Raw genomic sequence first — 11,388 nt, 5'->3', positions numbered from 1 at the left:
TCCTTCAGAATGTTCTAGAGCCCCTTGTAGCAAAGAGTACACATAATAGGTCTTGGCTTCTAAGTATAATTGTTAACTAAAAGGGACTAATAAAATATAATGACTGATTCCAGGACTGGTTCAGGGAAAGCATACAATGAGCATGGAACACTTAGCTGCATGAGAAAGTAAAAAGGAGCTCAAGAAATTAAGGGAATAGGCAGAAAGATAGGAGCCAGATTAAAAAAACTTCTTCTCACCTAATTAAAAAAATAGAATAAATCATCACACTAGTGGATTATAATGCATTGAATTAAAAAGTGATTCACATACAGCAAAGGAAACAATCAACAATAAAAGATAACCTTCTGTATGGGAGAAGAATGTTGTTCAGCCATAAAAGAGAATAAAATCTCTCCATTTGCAATGACATAAATGAAGTTAGAGAGAATAATGCTAAGTGAACTAAGTCAGTCATAAGAATGACAACACATGTAACATATGATTTCACTCTTATGTGGCATGTAAGAAACAAAAGAAACTAACAAAGAAAAGAGAGGGAGAGAGAAAAACCAAAAAACTTTTAACTACAGAGAACAAACACATGGTTACCGGACGGGAGGGGGAGAGATGGGTGAAATAGGTGGTAGGGATTAAGGAGTGCATTTGTGATGAGTACTGGGTGATGTATGGAATTGGTTAATCGCTGTATCGTTATATTGTACACCTGAAAGTGTAATAGTAAATGGACGCTAAAAACAAGTGTCAAAAATATTGATAGAAAATAGGATATTTACATAGCCTTAAAGCACCTATAATAAATTATAACCAGTTTTACTATTATGAGATGTATTCTTAAAAGTCACCATGCCATGCAAAATTGCACAATAAAAACCACAGGGTTTATGGAGATATAAAGATATCATGAGTGACAAAGAAAAAAAAGATAGAAACCCAATAAAAATAGTAGCATATTACGTGGTTAAGATATTACAATCAATATGGTACTTTACCTTGAAAAAGACTTGAAATTTGCTTCTAGTTATCAAATGTCAGATGAATTGCAGCTTGTAAATTATTGTGACATAGTGGAAGAAAGTTTATATGAAATTGGGTAGGAAACTGTAACATCAAATGTGTGTGGGGTTGTCCCATGCTTCACATGGCCAACTGAGGCAGTAGGCAGATGTCTTGAGGGGCGTGCATGAGTTTGTTCTTTGTATTTCTACAGGGCTTTGTCCAACTGGGTGCAGTTTCCTGTGTTCATCTAGTGTTTCTTCAGGACAAAATCACGCATAAACGAACATACAATTTTTATACTCAGTTCCCTAACACATCAATCACATAGGAACAAATCTGTGTTTTCAAAAGAAACATTATTTCAGAACTAACTGTACTTATTGGAAAGTGGAATTTTACAGCAGAGAAATCTAACAGATAGCACCTTAACCAAATGATCACAGGTAACATTACTAGTAATGAATGGGCCAAGTTGCATTGCCTGCCATTTCATTTGTTTAATAGCTGATTCAAAAAGTACTCCCTAATGACCACATGAACAATGTTTGCACACCTTTTCTAAGATCTCTGCCAAAATTCACTTTGTGATGTAAAAACCTTGTATTAAAGACTACTATATATTTCTTTTAAAATATTGTACCAGAAAAAGTCTCTCCTAAAAACACATTTTATTTCTTCAGACAACGAGAATAGTATTATACATATGGTTTTCTTTTTCACTATGTTTATGAGAACTCTCAGAACAAAATGTAATGCTTCATAACTAAAAATATCTTAGGTACTGGATTTCATTTATTTACCTGCCCCTATGGATTTATGGTTCCTCAGGTAAAGTTTCAGAAAACTACCCATCCACCCATATTTCATTTATATATTAAGCAACTCATTACATGCTGGCATGAAAAATATCCTCTTATATCCTTCTTTGTAGATGAAAAAATCCTTTTGGGGTGGAATTCATAGTCATGGCATAGGTATATACAAAACTACCACACTGGCTCTCATTTTGTAGATTTAATTCCATTGTATTGAAACAGTCTACTTTGATATGCATGGCATTCTGTTGTATTTTTTAACATGTAATATGTTAAAGATTAAGGTATCCACAAAGTACATTTTACATATTGATAAATATTATTAAATACATCAGAAAATGATGCATACTAACCCCTCCAGCTGCCCTGCCATGTGTGTAATATGTAAATATTGATAAATTCAGAACTTTTTCTTAGAATTGACAGGCTTGTATGAATTACATAAAATAAAATAATTTTCATAATTATCGATGTTTTCACAGCCATAGTTTAAATATAGTTTCATCTGAATACTAGTCTCCTCTCTTATCTTGGAAACACTGTCTTACAAGTATTTCTGACAAAATAATTTCATGAGTTTTCAACAAGAAGTCTTTTTACATTAAAATTGTTCAATTAGAACTTATTTGTACTTAAATATTTTTCTAAGTGAGGATTTTAATAATAAATATGAAATATGTTGTCCTTACTTCTAAATATTTTTATTTTACTTTTATACAAAAACAATTCTGTTGAAAGTTTAAAACCTCAACCTCTTCTACAATATATTTTATTGAAGCAAACCCTTACTGTGGTCATCAAATTATTCAAAGCTTATGTCAGCACTGTGTTGTGATGAGATTCAAAGAAGGCAATACTCTTTCTTTACTGAGGTACATATCTTAAACTTTAATGTCAGGGTTCCAAAAATATGTCAAAATCACACCATAGGACTACCCTCTAGAGTTCAATACTTAAAATACAGCATACTGTATCCCTCCATCATTTCAAACTAAACATAATACTTTTGTCTGGAGAAAAACAGGTTACCTTTACCCAACATGAATGTTCATGATTTTATCTTAGTTGAATATAACTTTGTGTAACCAAATTTTACCATCTGCTTGGAGTTATGGCTTTCTTTTTGAACTTGCTGATCAGGCTACATACTTAAAGACAAAAACAAGTGATTTGGTATGGGCTTTCTGGGTAGGTATTTATAGCCCATAAACATAAATATGTGGTTAAAACTGTCCAGAGACATTTTGATATGCACTTCAAAAATGGAAACACAAAATCTTAACACAAAAGGAGAAAAGCTATGTTTAACTGGCCTTTCCTGGGTAGGCAGACATGATTTACTCTCCTCAAGGTCCTCAGGGTAAATGGTTACTATCCATACTAAGAAGAAAAAAGATGGCAGATTACTTTTAATTTGCTATCAATCATCTGCATTTCCTATTCAATTTTGTCAGGAAACATTTCATTTAATCTGTCCTCTCATTATAAATACTTCCCCCAGTGATTCGGTTGACACAAGTTTTCTGACACAAACTGTGCAGATGGCAGAAAACTGGTACCTGGTCTCAATGGGACTATTTGACCACTGCAGTAAAAGAGCAATAAACAAAATAACAACATTGCAGCCCACTTCAGTTTATGTAAGCAGTCAGCCTTTTATCGCTGTAAAACCTTGAAATGGATGTATGAGCTTTGCTGCAATAAACAAAGAGTTGTTTACAGCTTAGGGATGGCAGGTACCAACACTGGACTGGAACTCCTGCAGCCTGAATGTCAGGAACTGACTAATGTGAAGAAACATATTGTGGCTTGTTTTATGGAGAATATGTTTTATAAACCTCAAGGGACCATTTATCACAAATTCATCCACTCGGCAGCAGATTGCTGCTTTAATGTTGAATGCTGGATTTCAGTCAGGCCCTCAAGTAAAAAATGGAGGAAAAAAATTCAAATGCTATTTTGTTTCTGTTTGCTTGATCTTGATGACTCTCAGATTTCACCATAGGAAATCTATTTTAACCACTTATTCTCTCCCTTAAACAAACTAAATATTTTATGACTTAGGGCTAACTCATTAGAAAATTTACATCTATTTACTGTAGCAAGCTATTTCAACACCATTTATTTGAGAGCTGGTGTGCTTGCTATATGCCAAATTCTTTAAAAATAAAAGTATCTAACAAAGATATACTCTGCTAATGGGCACAGAAATGTGTGCCTTGCTTTTCACAAAATAGAATCATTAAATCACCATAGCAAAGATTTTTACAGCCTTGCTTTTTAAAAATAGCTATTACTAAGGCCACAAGGATGTATATAGGAATGCCATGGAAGGTAGCCATTAAATAAAAATAATATACTTAGGGGCGCCTGGGTGGCTTAGTCGGTTAAGCGTCCGACTTTCGCTCAGGTCATGATCTCGCGGTTCGTGGGTTCGAGCCCCGCGTCGGGCTCTGTGCTGACTGCCAGCTCAGAGCCTGGAGTCTGCTTCAGATTCTGTGTCACCCTCTCTCTCTGACCCTCCCCTGCTCACGCTGTCTCTCTCTCTCCTAGAAATAAATAAAAAAAAAACATTAAAAAAAATAATAATAATATACTTAATTTTCTTCATGGATAAAAAATTTCAGTGTAAGAGAAAACAGCAGCTCCTATCAGAGTTCAGGATAGTAAGCAATTCACATTGAAAACTGACATCTTGATAATGTCAGTAAGTCTCCATGTTGTATGTGAATCCAAGCATATGGTATAATCTGTCCCAAGATACCCTTTTACTTTTTTATGGCCTGTATTGCCACATATGAGAAAGTCAACATAAGTTTCACACAGGTGTGTTTGTCTTACACTCAAACAGTTGGGTTTTGGCTTTAAATATCAAATACAAGGATTTCTTGGAATAATAACAGTGTCGAGAATATAACAGAGCTTCTCAGACAGTGGTAAGGAATTCTCCTGCAACATAATCACTTGTGAGTAGGCAGGTTGTAATACTAAAGTCTAGTTTCCTGGGCCAAAAGCCCTAGTCCATACAATCAGAATTCTACAGGACTGAGTCCAGGCATTATGGATCATTAGCAAATCCCTCCTATCACTGTATTACACACAGATAGGAGACTTATTGAAGCATTGAGTAGGAAAGCACAAAAAACTAGTTATATCATCTGGTATACAGATATTGGGCATTTAAAAAGCCGCAGCATTCAGAGAAATTCTCCTGCAAGTCAAAGAACTTAATTGGTTTCTTCTATTTCCTACCTTTTCTTCTTCCTTCTTGTCCTTTCAGGATTTCCTATGTTCTATAATTGTTGTCTCTTACTCATGGGCATATAACTTAAATTATACCAAAAGCTAAACTAATGCATAACTATTATTATTTCATGTGCATGTAACATTTAATAATAATAATTTAAAAAATAAACAAAACTTAAGAAACTAGAATCCTACTAGCATTTTGATCTGTTAACTCAAGCAACTGAAAACAGCGATAAGAGTGGAGTATGCTTTCTGGCCACACTTTGTGGGAGCTGTCCAGTGCTGATGTAAAGAATACACTCACACTGGGTAAAAGTCTTTTCCTGCTCAAAGCAGAATGCATTGCTTGCATAAATATGGGCTCAGGGTATACTGCAGAGAAGAGAAAGCATAAGCAAAAAGACAGCTGTCTCTTTAGATGTGGAGTTAATACCTCAGAACCTCCCTTCTTCTATCTGAGGTTTGAAAGCTAACATCCAAAATGCCCCATTCCATGATTCAACTAATTTTCTATTAAATCTAATTAGTAAATGACAATGTTTTATATCCACCCATTGGAGTTTCACCTAAACCAGTGACTGATAGTAAAGCAGTGAATATTTCAAATGAAGACTTCAAAGCTTCTTTTGCTTTTGAGCTATCTTAAACCATCTCATAATTGAGGTGGACATTTCTCTTTCAGCCCTGAAATAGCCTTGGGAGATGGACAGCATCAGTTCCTTTTTAGAGAGAAAGAATTCTAAAGAGGATAATAAGACAACTGTCACCAAATAAAGATATATGAAAAAAATCTATCAGATTATACTCACAGTTAGGTCATGTGGTTTAAACAACACATTTTTATGTGAAAGATACGTTTTTAAAATCTAAGTGGCTTAAAACAGTTTATTCTTAAGCTGACATGATATCTCTCACAGTTCAGCCTTCTTCACACACCGATTTGTTAATGTCAGCTCTATTTCCAAAATTGTTAAGGATTTCAACACCACCTTCTGTTTGTTTCCTATTTTTGTCACTGAATTTGTTTTTTCTGCTGTTAATTTGTACTGTTGTATCTATTTTTATAACATGACATCAAGTATGTAGATCATAATTGGCTGGAAAATAGATGGCTATATAAAAATATTGTACATTAATCTAAACTAAAAGTTGTCAAAAATGAAACTCCAATGACTCTATTTATTGTATTTTTATTTTTAATGTTTAATTATTTTTGAGAGAGAGAGAAAGAGAGAGAGCACGTGCACACACAGAAACCGGGGAGGGGCATAGCAGGAGGAAAGAATATCCAAAGCAGACTCTGTACTGACAACAGAGAGCCCAACATGGGGATTAAACTCAAGAACTATGAGGTTCTTTGGCTTGAGCCAAAGTCGGACATTTAACCTCCCAGGATCCCAGTCACTATTTTGATTCTCTTTTTTTCCAATTGTTACCTCTTGGGCTGTCAACTGATTATCTATTCTTTCTCCTATCCATTAACCTTTTATGTTTTCTTTACTTATCCCCCCAAAAAACATTGTAGCTAAATATCTGTTTTCTGCTTCAGGGAACAAATCCTTCAGTGAGTTTATGATTATATCTACATTTATATTTCTCATTACAGTATCCTAAATTTATGACCTTTTAGATGTGTTCTTTTAACTAGATCCTACATGTTTAAACCCAAACAAGCATTTCATGTTCTTGATTATTTCCCTATAGTATTATATAGAGTAGTGTGATCACCATAAGTGGAAGCCAGATCAGCATCTTTGATGTTACCTGGATATATTCTATGAATTCATATTCTCAGGATCCAACCCAGACCTGAATCAGAAATTCTGAAAGTGGTACCCAGTGTATTAACAAGCATTTGAGACTAAAATTTAAGAACATTTGGTATAGACTACAAAATCAATGTCTTTGAAGTCAGATATACCTGAATTTGAGTTTATGCTTTTCAACTTGTGTGATCTTAAACAAACTACTTAACTTCTGATTTACCCAGTTTAAATCATAGTGTCCTTCCTTAACCAATCACTGTGGTTAGATAAATGAAGTGACCTGATTGGGCTATCCTTAATCATGAGCCTACTATTGTGGACAGGGAAGTAGGAAAATACTATCTTGATCACAAGGAGAAGAGGACTGGTTTCCTTAAGAGGGGGATGCTGGGAGACAAATATTTTCTGTTTATTTTGGGTGATGCTACACATATTTTTCCACTCTCCTTATTATTCTCTAAGCATCTGTGGCCATTCAGTTTCTTCTAAGTTTGAATCAAAATCAGTTATGTTCAGGAAGATTTCCTTGGCTACTATATCCCTCTTTACACACAATTTTACTATGTTTGAAAATATAATCTTTATTTTATGATATTCTTTTGTATGTACTCCCAGGCCAGGTCTATATGATTGGTTTCTTGACTAGAGTATAAATTCTTCTAGATGGGGTCTATAATTTCCCCCTCTGTCCTCTCCTGTTTTTTGTCAACTGTTGCATACATAGGACATAGTTAATAAATAGGCTTCTTTATTAAACCTGTTCATCTTTTAGATTCTAATCTAAATCACATACAATATCCCTGAAATTATTTTTCTTTAAATCTTTAACACATTTTAATTATCTTTTGAGGAGATGGATCTTAAAACTAAATGTAATTATCAATATTTTGAATCTTTATTTAAACTCCAATAGACAATATTAAATGAGCTTACTTTACTTTACTTCATTTTCTCAGGAGATTTTTTAATTCAAAACTTCCAATAAAATAGTACTTAATATCTTGAGTTAGAATTTTTTGAAAATAGAACTATTATGAGAGTTTAGACATATAAATTTAACTTGAGTCTACTGGTAGTGATAAGCCCATTAAAAGCTTTAGAATAAGGAAGTGTTAAGAAAGAAACAGACAGCAGGTCCAAATGGAGTCACTTATGCCATACCCCACATCACAAAACAAGGCTTAATACCTAACCTAACTGCATTTTCAGTTTCTCCCAGGAATGTGACATTTAACCCATCAATCTGGAATTATCTACTGCTACTAGTGAGGTAATCTGCTGGACAGACCCCTACCTTTTCCCAAAGGATGGGGTCTTTGCCTGAAACAATACACTCTTCCTTTCCCTTGCCTCTTTTCTGCCTATGAAAGCCTTACATTTTGCATAGTTCTTCTATGTTCTTTCTATTTGTTAAATGGGATGCTACCCAGTTCATGAACTGTTGAATAAAGCCAATTAGATCTTCAAATCTTTCCAGTTGAATTTTCTTTTTTAACAGTAGTGACACAACTAGGCTGTGATTCAGAACATAAATGGCAAGTCATGCAAACCCCAATTATGGCCATTCCTAAAAGATCCACAGTAGTTCCATAATTCCTAATAACAAAGAAATATCATTGTCCATCTTTTTTTTTCAGTGAAATCATGATATAAACATGAAGAAAACTAAATTTTCATAGGAGATGTATGCTTTCAAATGTTAGCTACATAATATAGGCACAAACCACATAACCATTTTTGTAGTAGTAACTAAGAGATCAAAATCTGAGTTAATACATATACTAGCTGAAACCTTGACTCACTAGTTTGCTATTACTCTCTGGATCTTAATTTACTCATCCATAAAAAGAGGCTACCTCATCAGTTAATTTTGGGAATAAGATGAGCTATTAATCCTAGGATGTTTAGCACAGTGTTTGGTACATAATAAGTGCTCAAAAAATAGAAGTCATTTATTATCATCTTCATTCTCCCCATTTGCTCCACCAAGCCACCACACTAGTCATCCCCTGGGGGCACCAGCTTAAGGCCATGGGCAATTCTCCAGGGGGTGCAGTTTTAGTGTTGGCTGTTCCCCAGATCAAAAGTGTCATTTCCTTCTACATTAATGCAAATACTCCTGAGCACTGGAAGCATACTTTCCTCTCCATCCTGATCTTGCACTTATTTTTAAAAGTGTAATGAGGGGCAATGCTTTCAAAGGAAACCACCATTTGAATTTTTCACTATCCACTGTAATAAAGTTAGTTCCATTTTTCATATTTTTCATGAAAATAGCCTGAAATGCCACCACTCCTTTCCCTTCTGCCACACATATGGATAAGCTGATAAAAAAAAAAAAAGTTTGGGTGCTTCCTTCTTTAGTGCCAGCTTGAAGTTAGTACTGTGCAAAGCCCCTGGCCTATATTCATTTCTATGGGAGTTGCCCCACCAAACTCTCTCTGAAGCCATTTTCAGATCTGCTTTGAAGCTTTATTTTGGATGCTTTACAGAAAGCCTCATTGTGTGAGTCTTAAAGGTTTTCATCATCTCCTGGTGTGTGTGTGTGTTTGTGTGTGACTGGCATCATCAGTCTTGACATTCAACCAAATTTTGCACAAAGAGTTTATCTCACTTGTGTAGAATATTCCCAACAGTGATCTTCATTATTGTATGTCAACTGAGAAACAATTACATTTCTCCCTCTCTGATTCTTCTTCATGTTCACAGAAACTAATTTAGCATACATTAGCAAAGTAAGTGAAATATATATATGTATATTTAATATATATATATTCATATATTTAAAAGAAATATAGTCAATGTAGAGTCAGTATCTCTGGGTCATTACTTCCCAAATCTGTTAACCTTCAATGAGTTTGAATGTGCCTGGGAAAACACCTGCAATTGGTTTGAACCTTGTGTGAAGAATGGAAAGAAATGCTAAGTTATTTATATTATCCCTTTTTCTTTTCTAAAAAATATTAAGTTTACTTATTTATTTTGAGAGAGAGCACAAGTACCGAAGGGGCAGAGAGAGGGAGAGACAGAGAGAGAGAGAGAATCCCAAGCAGGCTCCACACTGTTAGCATGGAACCCAGTGCACGGTTTAAACCCATGAACCATGAGACCATGACCTGAGCCTAAATCAAGAGTTGTACATTTAACCTACTGAGCCACCAGGAGCCCCATACTGTCCCTTTTTCTATGAATATTTTTGTAATTTCTGGTTTTAGAATTTTTTGTCAATATTACTACAACTATTCATTTTTTAGATTCTTTTCATTCATCAGTAAATATTCGTTTTATATTTTTACCTTAATAGTTTAGAAAGAGCTTATATTAGTATTTTTAAGCCTCAAAACAACTCTGGAATATTATCTTGGCCTATACTTCTGTGGCTGGTCCTGAATTTTTTAAAAATATAATGATCTTTTTCTGCTCCTTGAGTTGTTTATCGATAAATTTGGATGGTTTGCTCTAAATATACATCTAGCACCTTTTAACTAAAAGAGAAACCATTTAACTTAATTTTATGCATTTTTTTATTATTCAAGGAAAATAGAGAGAATGAGAATGGGGGATGCTTTTTATATTGTTCAGAGTAGACTTTTATTTGCTTGTCTGTTTTTTCCCTGAAGAAAGTCTTTTCTTGTGAGCCTTTGTGAGTATTAGAGGGAGGCCAGGAACTGATGTAAAGTATGAGCAAGTCCCTCCCTCCAACCTCCTCATTCTCTGAACCTGTCTTGAGGCACAAGATGGAAACTTAACTCAGTTGCAACACAGTAAGAAAATAAAATTGACTCTTGAATACTAAATCTTATAGGATTTTCATATACACTTCTTAAGCTGCTATATTTATCTGCTTCAAAAAGGTTGTTCTGTATTTTTTGTTTTTTGTTTTTGTTTTTGTTTTGTTTTGTATTGTTTTAAGTATACTGCTCTCAAGGCTGAGGTTGAGAGATCTGGCTTTGTTTACAAGTAATATGAAGTGGTGTGTAGACTCAAACTATAACTTAGTGGATGTTTTTCACATCACAAAACCTCTATGCAGTTTGGCACAATTTAAAATGGCTGGCAGGCTCCACTTAGCAGAGGCCCAGGAATGAAATACCAGGGTGTTGCAGGTCAGTGCACTGGCAGAGGTGTATGGGAAAGCTTACTTGGCTCTACTTCCTGCAATCACTCACTCATTTCATGAGCAATAAAACTGGACTAAGTAAAAAAAGAAACCATTAAACATTAATGTGCAGTACACACTGACTCAAGGATGGAAAGAGAGTATTTTACATGTTTTTTCTTTACTTGTATTGTTTATGTCATGAAAGAAGGCCTAATTAGATTTATATTTTATTCCCAAAGATAACACCCTATAAGAGTTGGGAAATGTATTTATTATTTCATGCTGATATGAAAAGAAAGTTATGAGATCATTCTAAGCTGTCTATTGTTTATGGAAGACTAGGCCATCCCAAAGAGTAGAGGTCAGTTCCTGTAATTGCCATAAAAAAAGCTTATCCAATTGATATAACTCATTTTTAAATGTTAGCAATTTTCAATGTATGGTCACAAGAGATTTT

The sequence above is a fragment of the Hyaena hyaena genome, unplaced genomic scaffold (genome assembly GCF_003009895.1).
Source record: "Hyaena hyaena isolate Hyena2069 unplaced genomic scaffold, ASM300989v1 scaffold_489, whole genome shotgun sequence".
Taxonomy (NCBI): domain Eukaryota; kingdom Metazoa; phylum Chordata; class Mammalia; order Carnivora; family Hyaenidae; genus Hyaena; species Hyaena hyaena.
This window is presented reverse-complemented; position numbering follows the sequence as displayed.